The sequence below is a fragment of the Talpa occidentalis genome, unplaced genomic scaffold (assembly GCF_014898055.3).
Source record: "Talpa occidentalis isolate TD23 unplaced genomic scaffold, MPIMG_talOcc4v2.1 talOcc4.18, whole genome shotgun sequence".
In the NCBI taxonomy this organism is placed as follows: Eukaryota; Metazoa; Chordata; class Mammalia; order Eulipotyphla; family Talpidae; genus Talpa; species Talpa occidentalis.
In genome coordinates, this window is record NW_023601851.1 from 7,435,966 (window position 1) to 7,458,223 (window position 22,258).

At 44.6% G+C, this 22,258-nt stretch overlaps 1 long non-coding RNA gene across 1 annotated transcript; it reads left to right on the forward strand.

Moving 5' to 3' along the window:
- Window positions 1-7,081: 7,081 nt before the first annotated feature.
- Window positions 7,082-13,660, forward strand: LOC119250775 (uncharacterized). Its single transcript, XR_005126432.2, has 3 exons — window positions 7,082-7,116; window positions 9,749-9,836; window positions 12,859-13,660. It is a non-coding gene; the product is annotated as an uncharacterized LOC119250775 (long non-coding RNA).
- The last annotated feature ends 8,598 nt before the right edge of the window (window positions 13,661-22,258 follow it).

The following is a 22,258-nucleotide window of genomic DNA, read 5'->3' on the forward strand; positions in this document are numbered from 1 at the left end:
GAAGTAACCCTGATTGATTGACATGCTGAGGCCTAGCTGTCATCCGCCTGTGCATGGAGGAGCATGAAGAGCCTCGCAGGCAGTCGGGGCTGTTCTCTGGGTTCTGAGTCCTCTCCCACTCAACTCCCCGGCTCAGACAGACTCTTCAGCACCTTCTTACTCTGGAGTAATTAGTTCATTTTGCTTGATCCAGGCACTACTGAGGGGTCTTCAAAATGACTTCAACTCACTGCTACTTCATGACCTGATATTCAGAAACCAAGGCAGGCCCGTGAGTGTCATTACAGGAAATACCCATGGAGAATAAGCAAGATCAACCCTAGTACGTCACATCAGAATCCTGAATGAAAACAGTTCTCAACCTGTGGTCATGATGCACTCTTGGTCCATAAACATTCACTGGATACACTCTGAGTGCCAAAGAAAAGGCAGAAAGCTCTATGTCAAAGGACAACTCATTCTCATAATTCCTTTGAGAGGTAGATGTCATTATCCATGTTTTTAAGATAAAGACATTGAGACTGAGAAAGTTTAAGTAAATGTCATAGGACACCCAACCCCATGTTTGTATGACAGGACATTCCGAAGCTATGCCCTGTTCAACAAAATCCTCTCGAATACAGGGCTTGCCATGGGTTTAACCATTGCCTAGACACCACACAGGGGTGTCTCCCCGCTGGACTGGCACTGTTCCTAGTTCTTTCCTTTACTCATTCATCATGACCCACTGAGTCCCAAAGAGACTCATCCTGAGAAGAAAGCCTTGTTCTGAAGTTCCCAAGAAGAGCCTGACGTAGGATCCTCAGCCGAGGAGCCCTGAGAAGCTGCTGTCTCCTGCCTGGAGCTGCCAGGGTGCTAAAGGGGCAGTTTCTCTCTCGGTCAGCAGGGTTTCAGGGTTTCAGTGTTTCCCATCTTTGGCCCTCCTGTCTTCATGAGCTGTTTAAGTAGGTCTTACATCTAGCCACTCTGAACTCCATGGCAGGGAGTGTGTGTAGGACAGTTGCTGTGCCCACACCACACCTGCCTCTCCCTGACTTACTTCCATTCTTTCTTCCTCTAGTCACTGTAAGCATAGATTTTTCTCAGCTCACTCAGGTGGTCCCTTTTAGGGTCTTGCTTGCAATCTTGCCACATAAATACCATCCCAATATAGTGGGTGCCGCCACCACATTCCGGATTCCTCCAAGAACAAATAGAAGCCAAAAGTTCTGTTTCAACCACACAATGAGTCTGGTTCCCCAGTCTGTGCTTTGAGTTCAGCCCTGGTGCTCTTCATTTGGCGTCCCTATGGCGCCAAGATCTGGCATTCACATATCTTCCTGTGTACCCACATAGTGTTCTGCTACATCAGCCTCTGGAAGGCCAGCCATTGCTGGCTGCCTCCCACAGTGACTGAGGCTTGCCAGTAACCTAACATGTTCACTCTGAGTAACCCAACATGTTCACTGCAGTGGACTCACCTGTGAGCCGTGCTGTCCTATCCCTTGATCTCCCAGGAGGTGGTCAGGTACTCTCAGCTCTTCTTCCGAAGCCCTCTAAGAGGTTGCAGTTACCACATCTCTGCTCTTGAAGGGGCAGTGAGTGAGAACTCTTTCTGGGAGTCTGAGTAGACAAAAGTGAGAGTAGATCTCAGGAGTGAGGAAGGAAGAGGACCCACAGGCAGGTCAGATTGAAGAGAGGTTCTGTGGGCAAAGTCTTCCCACAAGTTTGAGAAAAAAAATTCCAGGCAAGGCTAGGATGGCCTGGCTTAGGGGAAGCTGTGCTGGGGCCCAAGGCACCTCTAGGAGCAAGGCGGGTGGACATCACACACGCACTTCTATGTCTGTGGTTTGGATTACTCCAAACATGCTATGACTTTGTTCCCACCAGCTTGTAGACTGATATGGGGAAGAATGTCCTATAAACTTGCCTTGGGAATTCTGGGCCCTTTTGCTGGCTGTGTGGTGTTGTAATGGAGGATTGCTACTGATAAGCCAGGGACACAATCGTTAGTGTGAGCCTTGCAGCATTTGGACACACACAGGCACACGTGCATGTGCCACATAATTTTACAGCATTGACATATTCCAGAAATCTCATAATGCAGCCTGATTTGCATTGAAGATCTTTAATGATTTTATAATAGCCATCCAAGAAAACTATAAAGTGGCTCTGCAGCATTTATAATGTTTATTTGAATATTTAATAGGGGTTTCTTGAAATCTATTTTATCCTGCATTACTCACACTGCTAGGTGACTTGCTGCTTTATTTGGAGGGCAATGCACTTCGTAATCTTACTACACATGAAATGATTCTTCATAGAGGATATAGTTAAGCCTCAGCCAGGATGTCCTGAGGTGTGGGACTTGATATAAAGAGTATGGGGTGGGAATTTATATTTATAAAAGCATCTGATTCCTGAGACAAGCCAACAATCCTTTTAACTCACAGGTCTGAAAAGATTGCCTCTTCACGGTGCCCCAAAACACAGCACAAACTCACCGCAGATATTGGTCAAAAAGGCCCACTTTTATGAGATGATCTTCCTGGAGTTTGTTGAGAGCCAGATCAGCCTGGAGCCTGGGAAGAGGCAATAATCAGACACAATTTGCGGTGTTGGGGCTGAAAAAGAAGGGAATTGTGCTTTCTCTATTTTCTTTCTCTGTGATTTCATAATAGGAAAGATAAAATCCACAGGTCAATTGCAGGATGGAGCCATAAGGAGAAATCAGGGAACACACTTATGGGCCTGCTTATGTGTGTACAAAAGTGTCTCCAGGGTGGAGCCTTAAAACAGTGCAAAGGCTGAGAACAGGTCACGGTGGGTCCTCACCCCTGCACTCGTGATTGCAAGACCCCACTCAGGCTCATGGTGCAGCAACAAAGGGGTTTATTAACAAAGTGGAGACTGGGAAAAAAGAGTTTCTTTTTTTTTAAAGATTTATATATTCATTTATTTATACAAGCACTGGGTACAGTCAGAAGCACAGGAGGGTGAGAGAATTCACCAGAGATAGAGTGGGGAAGAGAACAGGCAGAGTGACGAAACACACTGCTGAGGGGAGCAGCGGGAGAGACAGGAGAGGTCTGTCACACCATATAGGACCCTTGCAGGTGCCCGGGGATCGAAGCAGCACTGCAGAGTCTGCGGGCAGCCTCACAGCCCAGCACTCAACCACTGTGACACCAGGGGAGACCCAAAAAAAAGAGTTTCTAAGGCCACAAGTGGCCAGCTGTCCTAGCCCACAGTGTTCACAGTGTCCAGCAGTCCAAACCAAAGGCTGCTTGTACAAGATGGCATCCCTTTGATGAGGGCCTGAAGCCAGTTGCACACCTGTAATTGGTGCACCAGAATCCAACTCGCTTTGACCACTGGAGGTAACCGCAGGGGTTGCTGCTGAGATGGTGCCACAGCAGCAAGCAGCACCTCTCTGGAGGCCAGGCTGGCCAGTGACAGATGCCACAATGGACAGTACCAGAGAGGATAGAGGAAGGTAGTGCTAGAGAATCCTAACATCAGACCTCTCTCAGAGATACAGGTCAGTGTTGCTGGTCAGTACTGGTCAGCAGGCAATGGTGCCAGAGAACAGGCCCAGTATGACAGCCATTTGAGTGATGTTGGCGTAATCCAACAGCAGACAGACCTTTTGGAGACACTGGGCACAGGCCAGTGTTAAAATTCTACAGGTAATGCTAGGTTAGGGATGGGGGCAGGAGCAGCAGTAAGGATGCAGTTTGAAGTGGAGATCAGATGACAATGTCTGAGGAGGTCTGAGTGTTGACGAAGCTTCCCAGTGAATATCTGGACCAGTTTATCCAGAAGTTCCCACTACCCATTCATCAGGTATCTGTAGGGACAGCAACAGCCAGGGTCAGAAGCGATTGCAATCTGGGGAATTCTGGCCATTTTGCCTCACTGACATCCAGTGCTCTTGGCAAGTAAAACATATTTGTAAAGAGAGCAATGAAAACACCAGAGTTTGTGGAAGGTAAAGCATACCAGTTTTGGTCATCATGGACCTATGACTCACATTTTGGCCTTTTATAGCATAAACTTGTAGACAAATAAATCTCGAATGACAAGGCAGGATTGAGAAGAGGTAGCACTGTGGTGCCTGGGAGCTTGCAGGAGACTGCAGTGATTACTGATGTGTGGACAGAGGTCAGAAAGGACAGTGCTCCCAAAGGGGGAAAGACTTGGAGTTAGGAGAGTTCATGGGACGCTCTGCTTAGGCCCAACGGTGATGTGAGTGTCCTGGATGAACATAAGTTCCCCCGATAATAACCTTGACTTCTAGCAAGAAGGCAGCTGGATCTTTGGACGAATAAGCACCCCAGCATCTGCTGGGGACAAAGCAGGCCTCTGCAGATTGCATCTTCGAGGTTCCAAGTCTACATGCTTCTACTGCCCACAGTGATTACTTACAGGACCCTCTCCAACTAATACCATCTTTCTCTAAACAGGTGTAGTTTGCAAGGCAGTGCCAGGCCAATTTTAGACCTAAGGACCTGTAGGGACCAAGTGAGACTAGGCTGTCCTCGAGGACCCACCCGCCCTGGTGGGCACATGCTGAAGTGTTGAGCAGATGATACGCGTCCCTGAAGTGTTAGATCTTTGGCACTCTTTGCGACAGTGCCATCGGGTATTGTATATACAATTGTCTGATGGTTTGTTTTGTCCAGGAAGATTAAGCAACTGCCAACCAAACCCCACTGTTGAGCATGCTGCTGAGAGAACATAGCGGATGCAGGGCTGGCCTTGTCTGGCTTCTGTAGGAAAATAAAGTGTTAATGTCATTTTGCCGGGGACATTGGAAGATGTGTGACCACCTTTTGACCCCCTGATCTGGGAGCCTGGCTAGCGCCCGGACCAGGAGCTAAAAAATAGGGCTGGTTATGTAACTATTCATGATGTCCGGGACCACCAAGAAATATGGCTGGTTATGTAACTCCGGGGCGTCGTGCACAGAAACGTGACCAGCCCACCATGAGTCCCTGGGCTTGGATACTGGCCATATCCGACCTTGGGAAATAAAAACACAGTGGTCGCCTAGCTGCTGCTGCTTGCAGCTGCTGGACGTGGATATGTCTGCCATGCTGTTCTCCGGAGTGCTGACACTTTGCCTCCGTGATGCTGATTTCTAAAGAAACTGTACAGTATGTATGCATGATTATCAGTTTGGTCGCGTTTGGGGCACTGTTTATAATTTTGCTTGTGCATCGCCTGTGTTGCTCACAATAAATCCATTTTCCTTTTAATACGGGGTGGTCATTAAATCCCACGGAATCGAGTCTCCCTCAAACACCTGTGCACAGGGCTAGCAATTATTTTTTATTGCTAGTTACAGCTTCGTATTGGATCTTGCTTCAGTATTTTTAAGAAAAGAAAAGTGATTCTAAGTGTGCCCTAGCTGTGATGGGGAGATGGACAACTGTTCTGCAAACAAACGAATGAATGTTGCACACAACGTGTGCATGCTACACTTATTAAATAAATCCAATTCACTGACATGTATTTTTAATCCTAATGTACAGTATGATCCTTTGGAACTCAACCATGCCCTAACTGATCTTTAAAACCCAAATAAATATGCTGGCAACGTTGATGCCAGTGTATACAGTAACAAGCGTCTGGTCATGATGAGTATATAGGTAATGAAATGCATATACAGCTGGGCTGTGCATCTTTCAGTTCTGGAATATAACTGATGCTCCCCTTTAGCATCTCAAAGTGAAGCACATGAGCCTCCCCTAACTGTCCTTTTCACCCCTCTGGCCCCCAAACCCTCCCACTGGTTAAGTCCAGGACTTCCCCTGCTCTTAGGTGTTTCCAAAGACTCCAGGGCCAGAACACCATCCTGTCCGCCTGGGTCAGAGAATATCAATGCCCAACAGCAGGTGCTCTGAAGACCTGGAAAAATTACTCACCATTCAATGTCCTGCCAAGACACAGACAGCACTCAGAGACCCTCTGGGGCCCTCAGAGGCCACTGATGCTGCTACTGCTGTCATGATGCTCCCCAACTAATCTGGAGGCTCTCTTGCTGGAATCCTCCAACCACCAGGATGCCCTCTTCCTGGCATCCTACTATACCAGGCACAGGCTGCCTGGGGCCTCTGGCTTAGGCCGTCTGAGGAGGTCTTTGGTATGACTTCCAGCCAGACCAGTGCCCTGGCCTTCCCGGGCCCTATAGCAGCCTGCCTTGTCCCAGCAGGCCCAGGCCCCGACTCAGACCCCATGTCCAGACTCAGACCCAGATGTACTGCTCACCCTCTGTCCTTGGGCCAGTTCTACAGCTACCATGTTTCCTATCTTTCTAACCTCACCAGAATTATTTATTTATTTATTTATTTTTATTTCAGGGACCTTGATCCCCTCAGTGCATGGAACTTGCATGAGGTAACAATCCTAGGCCTTCGGGGCCTCCCCAGAACAGCAGTCACTCAGAATCTCAGGGAAGAAGTGTAGGGGGCCTGTTGCTCTTCCCTTTCCTAGAGACCCTGGGCTCTACACGCCATGCCCACTGTTGCCAGGCAAACTGACAGCTTGGCAAGGACATCACTTCATGACAGAGAATAAATCAGGTCCCTGACTTAGCAGGTTACCACACTTTATTTAAAATTAGGATCAGTCTATTTTATTTTACAGTTCATTTTGTTTTGTTTTACTCATTTATTTTTTGGCTATTTATTTTCTCAACAATGTTTTTCATGGCTTTTCAAAAGACAACTGGAATAAAACGAGGTATCTTTTTCAAATCTACAGCCCAGGAAAGTGAACAGAGAGAGGTTCAATTTCACCCTTGCTCCTGCAGGGGGTAGACACTGCGCTGACCTGGAACAGAGACCCTACCCCCTGGGGCCCATCTAGGGTGGAGTAAGGCCCTCCAGTCACTGCCGGTACTTATCTGGACACATCTTGCCATTTAGTGTATGCAGATGTGCCCAGCTTTACTCACTGGGGCCTGGAGGTGACAGTAGGAGCCATGGCATTTACTCAATGACCCTGGCCATCCCATCAGCTCCCACTGGATGCACTGATCACACTGCAGGTAGAAGTGCTCATGAGTTGAAGCCTACTGGATAAACATGAACTGCAGTTAACAGTTGTTATTACTGGTCATACCTGGGAGAGGTCAGCACAGTCTCATCAAGTGTTGGCCCTTGAGATAGCAGACAGATTTAAGACATAGAAACACTTTTGATTTTGGGGAGGTGTAGAGCCCAGGCTTCCCAGTACCATTCCCTGTTTCCTGGGTACGTTATGCAAATGTTCCCTCTTAATTTCTAATGGAAAAGTCAGATTATTAACCATACTCACCTCACCACCACAGTCGTTAACATTTTCCATGTGCTCATTTTGATCTGCACATTCTTTTACTCATTGCCTCTCATCTGGTGTGGGACTATTAGTATCTTACCTCTGTTGGTCAGGTGAAATAACTGAGAGGTGAAACACTTTGCTCAAGGTTAAAAGGGAGAATGCAGGCCTCCCTGGTGGTGCAGGGGTTAAAGACAGTGCTATCAAGCTATCGCCAGCCACTACAGCACAAATTCGATCCCCAACTCACCAGGGAGAAACCCACATGGTGCAGCAGACCGCTCCTGTCTCGCTTGCTGCTCCTCAGCAGTGTTTTTCAATAGATCTGCCTGTTATGCTCTCCACTCTCTGGTGAATCCTTTCACCCCCCCACCTCTGGTCTGTACCCCAGTTCTTGAATGCATAAATAAATAAATCTTAAAAAATAAAAGGGAGAATGCACACAGAAAGTGGGGCTGGGGTGTGTATGGCACCCAGGAAGAGCCAAACTCATTTGCTACTTCTGCTGGAGTCATGGTCAGAAGAGGAGCTGTCACCTATGGGAGGTGGGAGGGATGCAGGCAGGAGGCTCACAATCATATAGTGACCCAACAAGAGTCACTGTCCCCAGCCTCCTGCCTTATGACTTGTATTGTTTTTTTTTCTCAGGTGTTACACATATATATACACACCACACATGCACCACACCACACAGACCACACATATATACACACCATGTACATGCACACACACCACACAAAACCCCAACACCTTCATACTACATGTTACACACAGTACACACACACCACACACACACACACACTTGCACACACACACACACACACACATCAAGCATCAGCTGACCAAGTTGGACTCATGTGCTTCTCCTCTACACATCTTGAAGTCTTGTCTTCTTCCTTCCTACAGACCTTACCTCCTGGCAATAGATTGTAAGACCCTGAGAATAGTTACCGTTCTGTGTGCATCTCACAGACCCATAAATAACACAAGTCTTCCCAGAGGCAATAGCTGCAGTGATTTTTAACTTAATTAGCACATGCTTGGGTGAACAATAAAGAGGATATAGGCTGAATTTCGTGTATTTATTCATGGCTAACCAGCACACTGAGCTGTTGATCAGCCTCTGTTGTTGTTTGCAAAATGGTAGTAGTTTCTCTAAAAGCTATGACCAGAAAACCAATGATAGAACATATTTGCAGATTACTTAGCAAATACAACTTTAGGAGAATTGCTTTCGGCAATATGAGGGGAGGTATGAAATACATTGCTATGGAAACTGAAGGAAAGTAAAAATAATTTAGGCCAGTCAGGTAAAGATAGACTCTTCTTTCGGAGAAAAGATAAAAGTCATCCCAATAATATAACTTCCCACTTAAAGAAATGTTTTCTTCTTTTCCTTTTCTTCCCTGCTGTGCTGAGTCAGGCATTGGAACACAGCAGGACAAGTGTTGTGAACCACCATGGGGCACAGACAGAGATAAGACAGGATGCCTCAGCTCCACGTTTGGCCATGCAGTAGAAAACTACTGATGTGTTTTCCATCTCTATAATTTTGTTACTTCAAGAATATTATATCCATTAAATAATATAGTTTGTAAAATGCAGAGATTATATTTTTCAACTTAGCACAATTCCCTTGAAATTCAAGTAATTTGTGGCAATAGCTTCTTGTTTTTATGAATGGACTGAATTCTATGGTATGGATGTATCACAGTTCTTTAATCATTTATCTTTGAAGATCAGTTGGGTAATTTCTAGTTTGGGCTTTTAGGAACAAAGATGTCAAGTTTTGTTTTTTTTAATTTCATTTGAGACTTTCTCTTTGACCCCAGGATTACTTAGAAGTATATTGCTTCAATTCCATGTTAGAAGATATCATGCTATCTTTCTTTGATAGATTTCTAGTAGTTTCTTTAGAAGATATGACTGTCCTGATTGGAAAATATATTGTACATAGTTTCAGTACTTTCAAGTTTGTTAAGGTTTGTTTTATGACTTGGAATTTGTTACGTTATTGATAAAACTTCTATGAACATTTTGTTTAAATGTTATACATATTTCTATGTGAAAATAAACTTTCTTTGGGGAAAATGTCATGATTGTGGGCACTTAATTGGATTGTAGATTCTCCTTTTTTACTTGGAATTTTCTCTAAACATCTATTAGATCCTATTGTGAAATATTATTGTCATGTCTGATTTTGTTCTAATAGTTCTGGTAATTGCTGAAGAAAGATAATTAAAATCCTCAACTATACATGTGCATTAATCTATTTAGTATTCCTTTTAGCTCCGGCAGTTTTTGCTTCATACATTTTGAAACTTTGTTGTTTGGTGCACACACATCTATATTTCTTCTAAGTCCTGCTGCTACTCTTCTCTTATCCTATGCCTCTGGCCAGACAAAGCATGTGTTTTTAATTTGTTTGTTGGGTGGTTGGTTCTAGATTGTGGACCTTTCTGGAGCATGTTCTTGGATATATGAGGAATAAAAAGAAAACCCAGGGAAGCCACCACAGCACGTCTCTTCAAATGGTAAGTGCCTTGTTCTTCCCCACCCTCTTAGAGTCCTTTTGAGATTATCTGTTAGATTATTTCTAGGAGTTATCACTAAGTTTGCAGGGAAAGGTTTTATTTTTGTCTCTGAACCAGCAATATCTTATATTTAAATATTTTATTTTATTTTCACCAATAATAGAAACTAAGTAATAACAATAGTACTTTAAAAATAATGAAATGAGAAATGAAATAATTTTGACTTCTTTCTCCAAGGCCCATAGGGAAGGTTGGGGATGCTGTCCTCTTACCCAACCAAGCAAGAACACCATGATAAAGGGAGAGTCACAGGCCCATGAGGCAGATAAACAAATGTCCTGACTCCTTGGCTGGAAATTAGCTGAGACATAAGACCTATTGTATCCATTTGTTTTTAAGGGTAGGAATGTTTTGTTGATTTTGTAGAATGAGATCTTCAAGAGTTAGGTAATAACAAGAACATGTAATACATTATCTCCTGGATTTCTGCACTGGCAGGTGGCTCTACTCTCTCTGTTTCAATTGTCTAAAATGTCAATTCTGATAGGAACTCTTGTTTTTAAGTGTCATTGTCCCCACTTCATAGAGGAGTCAACAGACTTTAAAATATTACATAATTTGCTATGATCTTACTGGTGGGATGTGACAAAGTGATACATTAGACTCAGATCTGTTCAGCTCTGAAGCATGTAGGACAACTCCTATTTAAGACACTGGATAATCACAATAAGCGCATCCCTGTGTTGTTCATTTTCTTATGAAGCTTGTAGTGGGTGAGAGAGACTTCAGTAGGATACTCACAAATAACACAAGACAAATAAGTGTCTGATCACAAAATGAGACAAGTGCTTCAAAGTACATGAAAGTGGTTCTAGGTAAAGAGGGGGTCTGGTTTTGGGTCAGAGTCCCCTGCTGATATGAAGAATGAAAGAATAATGGGGTGAGACAAGAAAGGGAAGAAGGCAGACTCCAGGTAGTGGGAAAACTCCAGTTGAAACTCAAACTCCTAGGAGGTGAAGAAGCCCAAGCCTTCTGGTTCAGGGATTGGGCCAGGAGACACGGGAAGCTGAGTTACCAAAAGTAGAAATGTGGCATGCTGAAAGCAAATGTTAGAGTTTTATAGGCACCACACACAAGTCCAAGACAAGAATTTTAGTCTTCACATTAAGTATTAGGTGTCTTCTTTCAATTCTGTAATTGAGACCTTGGATCCACCAACTCACTGCAGTATTTTTTCAGGTAAGTAAGAGATCCATATCAGGGGCTCAGTATTCATATAGATTAAAAACAAAAACAAAAACAAATACAAAAACAAAAAAAAAAAAAAAAAAAAGGACTCTCAAAAAGGCCAGACAGACCTGGCTTCAGCACTTGTTAACCATGAAACTGGGTACATTTAGCTACCTCTAGACCTTTCAGTCTCCTTACTTCACCACAGCAAGAATAGTGCCAGCTTTATATGTTTGTGATGAGGAGTGAATCAGCAAGTGGTGCCCACTCAACTGACCTGTAGCACATGTGAATACATGACCATAATAATCAGAGCTGAATTTCTGAGCAATTTCATCTGCCTCTGTTCTCATTAAATGAAAACAAACTTCCCTCTAGAGGGGTCACTCTCTCCTATCACATAATGAACACATAACCATTGTGGTTTGGAAAATGAGAAAATAAAACCAGGTATATTAAGAATACAGTCAGAGAAATGATGATAACACATCAAATGTGCCCTTGTTCAGGATGAAAACACACATAATTCTTGTCTCAAGAAGTGCTTGGGGGCCTCCCCGGTGGCGCAGTGGTTGAGCGCTGGGTTGTGATGCCGCCTGCGGCCTCTGTGGTGCCGGTTCGATCCCCAGCTGCTCCCCGGCCACCAGAGGAGGGTCCCACATGGCTCGCAGAACTCTCCTGCTGCCCGCTGCTCCCCTAAGCAGTGTACTTTGGTCCTTCTGCCTGCTCTGCTCCCTGCTCTGGCTCTGGTGAATTCTCTCACCATCCCGCGCTTCTGACTGTACCCAGTGCATGTATAAACAAAACAAACAAACAAACAAATAAATAAATAAAACATGCCTCTATTAAAAAAAAAGTGCTTGGGAGGAGATTATGGATTATGTGGGGAGAAGACATTTATATTTAGTATGCCGCCACTCATACAGGTAGACATATGGAGATATGTGAGATTCTTATAAATATTCTGAATTTTAGAATTAAGAGAGTAAAAGGAATTTGGATGGTTCAATTTAGGAAAACCATAATAGTGAAACTAATGGGCATAATTCTATTCTTTTCTATCCAGCTGGATCCTAATAGTATTATTGAAACTTCCATTGAATAAATACCTGCTGTGCTCTAGGACCTGCATCTGTTCTTTGGATCTAGAAAAACACAGATTTTTGTGGAACATAGAAGATCTCATTTTTTTAACTCCCTGGTGGTGCAAGGGGTTAAGCACCACACTATGATGTAATCTGCAGCCTCTGCAGCACCAGTTCAATCCCTGGCTGGCCAGGGAGCAAACCATATGGTGCAGCAGACCTCTTGTGTCTCAGCCGCTGCACCCCTCCCTCAGCAGTGTATTTCAACCAGTCTGCCAGTTCTGTTCCCTGCTCTGTCACTGGTGAATCTTCTCACCCCCTACTTCTCTGGCCTGTACCCCTGCTCTTGTATGCATAAATAAATAAATCTTTTTTAAAAAAATCTCATTTTTACCTAAAATTTCTACCAGGGCTTAGAAAAACAATATTAAAGGAGTCTTCACATTTACAGCAATTCCTTCTATGTAAAATGTGGGCAATAGTGCCTACTTATGGAGTTGCTGTTGAGAGAAATGAGATGGCGATCTGTCATAGTGTGGCAAACCCAAGCAGCATAATTGGACTGAGATATGTGTTATGAACTTGACTTATGTTAGTCCTAAGCACAGAGTGCACAGATGTGCCAGGGCTCCATAGTCCCTTTCTTCAACATGTTAGCAGCCCTGGTCCTCAATTTCCTGAAAAACTTCTATTTCTTTCTTTTCCAGGTGAATCTGGCATTCTTTTCCATACTGAAGACTGTGATGAATCCCTCTTTATTACTAGAGTGTTACAAATAGCAGGCATAGAGCATGGACCCAAGAACTTTTTACTTAACTCAAGTATGGTCATCAATATGAAATTTAGGGCTATGACTGGACCTCTTCTAGGCAAGTGGGGGTGATCTTGTACGTTGAAGACAACAGAAACATATACAGAACACACAACAAAGGAAACCCAAGCATGACTTTGGTGGCCAATGGCCATAATTTTACTGACAGATATTCCATGCTTGCATACAATGAGCTCTGTCTCTTAAAACTGCTTGTAGGCTTCCATTTCTAGCCAGAACAAAGTGACAGGAACTGTGTTTACCATCCTCCTTACAAAAAAACTAACAACAAAATAGAGAGAAAATATTGTCTTTAAGATACTCACCAACAATGAAATTTGGATTATATAATATATAATTAACTTATGCAGAAACTGTCATATTGTTTTTCAAGACAACTGCATCCTCTCCCTTCCTTGTTTCTTTCCTTCCTTGCATCATTCTTTTCTTTCTCCCTTGTGTGGTTGTGTGTGTGTGTGTGTGTGTGTGTTTTAATGAGAGCTCCAGTTCCTCTTCATCTTTCTTCACCAGCACTTGGTACAGCTAGACCTTTTAATTTAGCCATCCTCATGGGTCTATAGTGATATGACATTGAAATTTTAATTGTCATTTCCTTGATAGATTGAGCTTTTGATATCATTAATAAAAAATATTTGACATGCAAGGCCACAAAATTTTTCTCCTTGTTATCTAGACGAATTGCAATCTAGGTTTTATATTAAGTCTGTGATTCATTTTGAGTTAAATGTATATATTTTGAAATATGACTTCTTTGTTGGATTACATTTGATAACATTGTTATTAGAATATTTACTCTTGCTTATGAAGGATGTTAGATTTTGTTTTTTAATCCAGAGAATTTTATATGATAGATAAATGGTTTCCCTATTTTTGGCATCCTATTTATTTTATTTCAATGTAAAATGAAACCTTTTTTCAATTGAGGTAAAATGAGTATCTCATATTCTTGAAATTTCTATATTAGTTGTTTTTTTTTATTTTCCAGGGTGAGTTCTGTTAGTGAGGGAAGGAAAGCAGACTCTGATTTGCCATGGTATAATATATAAAATGTTTAAGTTTGTAAATTAGAATTAATGCAAATGCAAATTCTGAACTATATCAGCACAATCAAGTTGGATGTGTTGGTATAAGGCAGTCAATCTTTCTGGTGGAAGATATAGCAGAAAATCTGGATTACATACCTCTAGCACTTCGATTTGCAAAACAACATCCAACAATGAATGTAATTAAGATTTGCATAGAGTAGTTTGGATGTGTTTTAGGTACTGCAATCAATCAGACAAAAAAAAATGTAGTGAAATGAGCTAGAATTAGCTAGAAGTCAGGCATCCATCTTTAGTAAAAGGAGAGGAGTGAATGACTTGGGGGCACATGAGCAAATTAATCCAAGGAGGGAGAAATAATGTAGATAAATTATACTTAAATTTAGGAAATGCTAACTACCACCGTTTGATGGCTTACACAATGAGAGACATTTGAGTTATATTTGTCTTCCTTTGGATGATATCTATGGAGATGTCTCTTCCCTGTAGAAGGTAATCTTCTAGAAGAATAGATCTCAGATCACATTCCAGAGGGTGATTGATGGGGTAGAGAGAGCATGGGAGATGCAGTTAGCATCATACTTGGTGAGTGACTCAATACTCTAAATGTGCCTTCTCATTGGAAAACTGGAAGTGATTCCTCTCTGTTGCTGGAGAGGGGCATGCATCGAGATTTCAGCCAGTGCCACTGCCTTTGTTCAGCTGAGCGATGACATAGACATATCTGCTCATTTCACATTCTCAGTCTGCATGAAAGTTCCTTAAATACTTGCTTGCCCCTTACCGCTCTGTTCAGGAGCAACTCCAGGTGTGTTCACCTACCCAGACGTCACTGTCCTGGTAGGAGCTCATGGTAGGAGCTCTGACTTGCATGCTCTCCTGGATAGTCTGCTGGGTCTCAGGCCCAACTCCAGAATGGCACCTAGGGAGAGCTTGAGATGAAGTCCCACCAGCTCTCAGTTGAATGTTGCAATTATTTTTATGAACGTTTTAAAAGCCAAATTCTAGCAGAAAGAAAAAGAAAGTCTTTTTATATATCTTTACCTCAGAAATAAAAAAATCTACATTCCTTCCTGGGAAGTAGCATGAAATATTTCTTTGCTTTAGTGGAAACCTCGTAATAGAGGTCTTGACCTTTTGCCATCAGCAGATGTGTGTAAGCTAAGGTCTCAGACAAAGATGAATTGATGATTTATTTTCTTACTTCCAAGCCTCACAAAAGTTAGTGTGCTTGAGAGTTAACAAGAAAAACAGGATTTGTCATTGTTTCTAAAGTTTTATTATGTAATGGCAAACAGTTTAAAGTCACAAGTAATTGTTTTTATGTTTCACTGACTGCATTTGATTACCATGCTAATTAAAAGATTCTCAGAAAGTGGAGACTTTAATGCTGTTTCAAAGTAAAGCACTTGTTCAGAGACCATCAGAGCAGGATCACTCCATTATTTCGTATCAAAAAGTAAAGCAAGGGGCCTCCCCGGTGGCGCAGCGGTTGAGCGTTGGGTTGCGAAGCTGCTCGCGGCCTCTGCGGCGCCGGTTCAATCCCCGGCTGCTCCCGGCCACTGGAGGAGGGTCCCACATGGCGTGCAGACCTCTCCTGCCGCCCGCTGCTCCCCTCAGCAGTGTACTTCGGTCCTTCTGCCTGCTCTGCTCCCCGCTCTGGCTCTGGTGAATTCTCTCACCCTCCCGCGCTTCTGAGTATACCCAGTGCATGTATAAACAAAGCAAACAAATAAAATAAATAAATAAAACATGCCTCTATTTAAAAAAAAAAAAAAAAAAGTAAAGCAAGTCTTTCAGAGATGGACCGACAAGCTAATTTCTTTTTCCATATATTGTGATACAAACTTGCAACACTAGGAGCCAGGGAATTTCCATATATAATGCTCCAAAGCAGACCATTTTGTTGAGAGTGGAGGGACAATAGAGGGGATCTGGGTAGGTGTGATGGCAACAGGAACAACAATTTTGGAGACAACAATTCATACAACAATGTGTATGAATTCTCCTCCCACCTCAATGGGCTCCTGGCAGAGCCCAAGCTGCTGTTCCACCCATCATGACTTTACCGGGATCCCACATCATTTCTGAGGCTCCAAAAATGAGGCACATCAGACCTCTAACTGGAATTAAGACGCTTCTTTATTGTGATTTTACAGGGATCAATAAGATAGAGATAAAAGAACACAGCACATCCTGCTCTGTGTCCTCACTCCTCAGCTTGAGGGCAGGGTTTCTGTCCCATCACTGACTTCCTGCTGTTTGATTTCATGGGACTTGTTTCTCACCATATCGACTTGTTGCTTCTTCCCCTGACTCTCACCTGTAGGGAAAAAAGCATGATTTAGGCTGAGGTCAAAGTGTTATAGGGCAGCCCCAGCGGAAAACAGGGTGACTTGGATGAATCCTGCGATTAAGACCATGGGACAAGAAATTCCCTGGTGGCCCAAGGGGTTAAGATGCAACTTATGAAGCTGTCTGCAGCCTCTGCAGCACGAATTCAATCCCCAGCCAGGGATCTACCCACATGGCGCAGCAGATCTCTCCTGCCTCTCCTGCTGCTCCCCTCAGCAGTGTGTTTCAGTCTATCTGCCTGTTCTGTTCCCCGCTCTGTCTCTGGTGAATCCTCTCACCCTCCCCTCCCCCTGCACCTTTAGACTGTACCCCAGTTCTTGTATGCATAAATAAATGAATATATTAAAAAAAAAGATATTGGGACAAGACCAAAAGGCAGGCACAGAGAGAAAAATAAGATAAAGGTTTATTTGCAGGGAAAGTGAGAAGAGGAATGCACAGAGAGAGGTTAATTGGTCAATACACACTATCCATAATACCATCTGAGCTGAGACCTCAGGGTGCAACCTGAAAGCAGGGAAAGCAAAAGAGCACAAACCCACAGGTGTTTAATTTTATACCCAGAGGGACTGTTTAACTCCCAGCAATCCCCAACTCATCTCCCTTCTGGAGGTCAGACTCATGGCATGCTGGGAATTGTAGTCCTTGGTGCCTGAGATCTCTTTATCATGGTGATGAGGTGGAATCTATAAAAACATCACGGGGTAGAGTTCATCCAGGACAAACTGTTCTTCCAACAACTGGTATGCACCAGCCTCATATTCCCACCACAAAGACTAAGGTCAAGTCTACGGAAAAGAGAAACCTTGTCTAGACCAGATACTCATGTTGTGAGGGGGTTCCGCTGTTCTCTCTCTGCGTGGTGATCATATGTCATCAGACTCACCACAGGTCAATCCAAGGGCTTTGGAGAGCCCAGTATATTGTTTCTGTTGAACTCTGGGGCAGTAGAGCAGGCCTGGACCTTGGTAGAGATAGCAAAGATCCAAGAAGAGGTATCCCCTTCCAAGGTTAGTAACTGAATACAACAGGCTTCCTAGCCAGATTCTATCTCCCAATTTTACACCGAGGTGTCTTCACAATACTGGTTCCAGTGTGTGAACAATGGGGTTAAGTATTAGGTGAGAGATCCTCCATCTCATCCCACTGCCCATCCCCCATCCAGCAGCTGGACCATGCCTGAGAACCAGAGCCCCACAATGGCAAGCTTTCAGGAGAAGGTGATGGGATTGCTGAGTGATGACCTGTGGAAGGGCTATCTGAACTGCAGCACTCGCCCTGAGCTTTGCATGAGTGTGAAAGATTTACAGGTGCTTGTGATAGCAGCTATGAAACAAACCTGGTGAATACATAGATTGCTCGAATTGAAATCTAAGCTCTGGTCTGTTTTTTTTTTTTTTTTAAGATTTATTTATTTATTTATACAAGCACTGGGTACAGTCAGAAGCACGGGAGGGTGAGAGAATACACCAGAGCCAGAGGGGAGAGCAGAGCTGGCAGACTGATGAAGTACACTGCTGAGGGGAGCAAAGGGCAGCTGGAGAGGTCTGTGTGCCATGTGGGACCCTCGCCTGGGGGCCGGGGATTGAACCGACACTGCAGAGATCACAGACAGCTTCGCAACCCAGCGCTCAACCACTGCACCACCGGGGAGGCCCTGGCCTGTTACTTTTAGTCCAGTGAGGGCAGGTACCACCCACTTTTGCATGTGTTCAACCAGGATTATGATATGAATCTGTGAATATATAAATGGACAAGAAAAAATTCACTTCAAACCTTTAATGAGACTTAGCTCCAAAAAGGGGGTAGTGTGTGGGGTAAGTAGGACCATGATCCCAGAAGCAGCCTCCCAACATGTACACCCACCTGCCGGCAGCAGGGCTGAGTCTGTTCTGCCTGGCCCAGGCCCTGGGAAGAACGACTGGGCTCCAAGTGGGTGCTGGTCACCAAGATGTGCTGGGCACTGCCTGCTGCTGGGAGTCAGCTCCCTGCAGAAGACACAGCCTACAAGTAGGGCAGGCCAACTCTGAGTACAGATTTTAGAAGAGAGAAGGTGTTGAGCGCAAAGTGCTGACCCACTGGGGCAACACAGAAAACTTTCATTTGTAGTTGGGAGCTTTTATCTGTGTCCCTGACCAAGTTACTGAAGGGATTTTGTAAATTGTGAAGCTCTCAGAAAAGGAAAGGTATCTGTGGCATAGTCCAGAATGACCTATGCTATGAACGTGATTATGGAGAATACATCTTCATTGGCGTGGCCATGCTACCCATACTGTCCGACAAGGTCTGGGCATGGGGGAAATTTCTGAAATGTCAGAAATCTCCATAGCTGGCTCCTGCTACTTCCTTTCATTTGTTTGTGCCAGTTATTGAAGCCATGGACATTTTCTATAAGCTTTAGAATAACACAATGAGTGTTGGCATCAATGCCATTTTCAGGAATGCACACCTCAGTAGTTTGAGAAAATGTACCTTCCAACATGATTGATAATGAAATGGTTTCCAATAATTCTCCATGCCCTCCAATTTGCAATTCAGTGACCATGAGTAACATTGTTTTCTAACAAACCACATGATAGAACTGATGGAACTGAGCCCTGCAACAGTCCCCACTAGGGAAGGCCCTTATGTGCCCTAGGAGGTGAAATGGTCTGAGAAAAACACAACACATACTGTCTCCATGGCACCAGGACCCCTTGATTCTATATAAAAAATAGGAAGTCACCCTCAATTTTACAATGCCTGCTTAGCTTTGTTTAAGTTACCTAGCTTGACTGCATTAATCATGTTGTGTATAGCACCTGTTTCTATTTTCTGAATAATGTACATCACCTAGGGAAATATGTAACCAAGTTAATGTAACCAAGTGAACAATGTAATCATAGACAAATTAAAGAGCATCTGCACAGCAAAAGAGACACTAACAAAAACAAAGAGAAACCCCATCAACTGGGAGAACATTTTTGCACACAACACTAATGATAAAGGACTGATCACAAAAATCTGCAAAGAGCTGATGAGACTCAACAACAACAAAGAACATAATCCAGTCAAAAAATGGTCAGAAGAGCTAAAAAGAAACTTCTCTGAAGAGGAAATGCAAATGGCCAACAGGCATATGAAAAAATGTTCAACATCACTGTAATCAGGGAAATGCAAATCAAAACTACCATGAGATACCATCTCACACCAGTGAGAATGTCACATATTAAAAAAAAACTTGCAACAACAAATGTTGTCGAGGGTGTGGAGAAAAAGGAACTCTCCTGCACTGTTGGTGGGAGTGAACACTGGTCCAACCACTATGGAGAGCTGTGTGGAGATTTCTGGACCTACTAAGCATAGAGCTTCCATATGATGCAACAATTCCACTCCTAGGTATTTACCCAAAGAACACAGAAACATCAATTCCAAAGAGCACCTGCACCCCTATGTTTATAGCAGCACTGTTTACAATAGCTCAGCTTTGGAAACAACCCAAATGCCCAAAAATAGATGACTGGATCAAGAAGATGTGGTCCATATACACCATGGAATATTACTCAGCATTCAAAAAAGCTAAACACATGCAATTTGCAGCAACATGGATGGCGCTGGAAGGGATCATGCTCAGCAAAATAAGCCAGAAAGAAAAAGAAAAATACCGGATGGTCTCACTCATAGCAGGAATCTAGAAAACTTAAATAAGGGACCAGGAAAATGAATAACTATAAGAAAGTGAAAATCAAAATCAACAAAAAACTATGAACCAGAGACACTCTATGGGGGGTGGAGGGCGTGAGGGGAGGGATTGGGGTCAAAATAAGGGGGTTGCAATTGTATGGGGAATATAAAAATAAAATTTATTATTAAAAAAATTCATTTGGATTGCATTAATCTGTGAGTTTCTTTGAGTCTGATGGATATTTTGTAATCCTGATTCTTCTTGTCCATGAGGAGGGCATATCATTCCCTTTTTTTGTGTTTCCAATTTATTTTAAGAATGTCTTACAATTTTCTGGGTATCTTCACTTTCTTTTTAGGGTTACTCCTAAGTAATTTTGTGATTATATGTAAGATTGCCTTCTCAAATTTTTCTCTTCTGATTCCTTTTTTGCACTTAAGAAGGCAATTGATGTTCATGTGTTGATTTTGAACTTTTGAAGTATACTGAAGTGGGTTATTTAATTTAATTTGTTTTTTCAGTGGAGTCTTTAGAGTTCTCAATGTATGTTACCTTGGTGTCCACAACAATTTTCATTGTGCATGCATTTTTAAATTCATACAACCTTGAGACATTCAATGTTTATTATTTAAATATTTTAATAATGTTATACCAAGTTGGCAATGAATATTCTCATAAATGTGTATAATGCTGATTCAGGTTCTTAATACATATATTATATTTTCATTATATCCCACCAGTGAACTATAACAGTATCAAGAATTGATATTAAGAAATTAATTTATCAGGGCATCCCCGGTGGCACAGTGGTTGAGCGCTGGGTTGCAAAGCTGCCCGCAGCCTCCACAGCGCCGGTTCTATCCCCGGCTGCTCCCCGGCCACCAGAGGAGGGCCGCGCATGGTGCACAGACCTCTCCTGCCGCCCGCTGCTCCCCTCAGCAGTGTACTTCGGTCCTTCTGCCTGCTCGACTCCCTCTACCGTCCCAGCTGAGGTTTGGTCTGAGGATGGTCACTGTGGCGTCTCCTTCCTGCCAGCTCCTGTCCCGGCCCTGGCGCGTCTGTCTTCCCTTTTCCCCCACGCTGCGCACTCTGAGGCCCGGGCATCAACTGGCCCTGCTGGGGATAGGCACATGGACTCCTGACGCAGGGCCAGGACACATTCCTCTCCCTGGTGAGCGGCCTCGGCCTCAGGTGCCAGAGACCTCGCCCCGGGCTCGACCCAGCCACCATCTCAGGCCCCGGGCCAGGCCCGAGCCGGCAGCCATCCAGGGAGAGCAGCCAGGCCCGGCGCTCGGGAGGAGGAGAACGTCAGCGTTGTCTGTGGCGTGTGAGCGGGTTTCTCCCTGAGGGACGCGGGGGTGAGGGAGACGCAGTTCAGGGTCCCGCGTGTTCTGCCTTTGAAGTCGTCTCCTGTGTCTGTAAACACACCCCGCGGTCTCTCTTCATCCACGATAAAGGAAACGTCCTCCATTTTGTCTCATGTGTTCGTGTGACAGGGGAACGATCCGCCGCTGCTCTGAGGAGATGGGGCCGTGACGAGCCCCCCGGGTCTGTGCAGCCCGCGCTGTGGGTGCTGGGGGGGGCCTCACTTCCCTGACACGTGTGGGTGCCATGAGCTGGGGGGGGGCCCGGGGTCAGGGGTCTGAGGTGGCGGGCGCACTGGTGAGCTGGCAAAAGGGGTCGGCACCCAGAGGCCTTCAGGGGTGTCGCCCCGAGCTCAGGGCGCGGGTGGGCAGCCTGCGGCCCCCAAGGCTCGCCTGTGTCTCCCCGGGGAATCGCGATACTGAGCACCGCAGTCAGCGGTTTCTCAAGACACCTTTGACCAGTGACCGTCCACACTGATGACGGTGGCCCTGGACCCTCCCGGATCGAGCCCCTGGGAGAGGACACCCCCTTCCCTCCTGCTCAGCAGGCGCCCCAGGCGGCAGGGCAGGCGGGGTCAGCACCCGGGCGGGGTGTCCTTTAGGGGCTCAGGGAGAAAGTACAGGGGTAGGGGCAGGGGAGCAGCTAGTGGGGTTAACTGGGAACCCACGTGATCACCGAGACTGTTGTTGTGTCTCAGCCAATGAGGGAATGTCCGTCCTTCCCGCCCAACCTGGCTGAGCAGCATCCAGCCCGGGCGCCCACGTGTGAGACTCAGAAAGGAGACTCAGGTGCTCTGTCTCCTGGGTGGCCTCCGTGGGGGAGACAGCGGGACAGCGAGTGGGATGGAT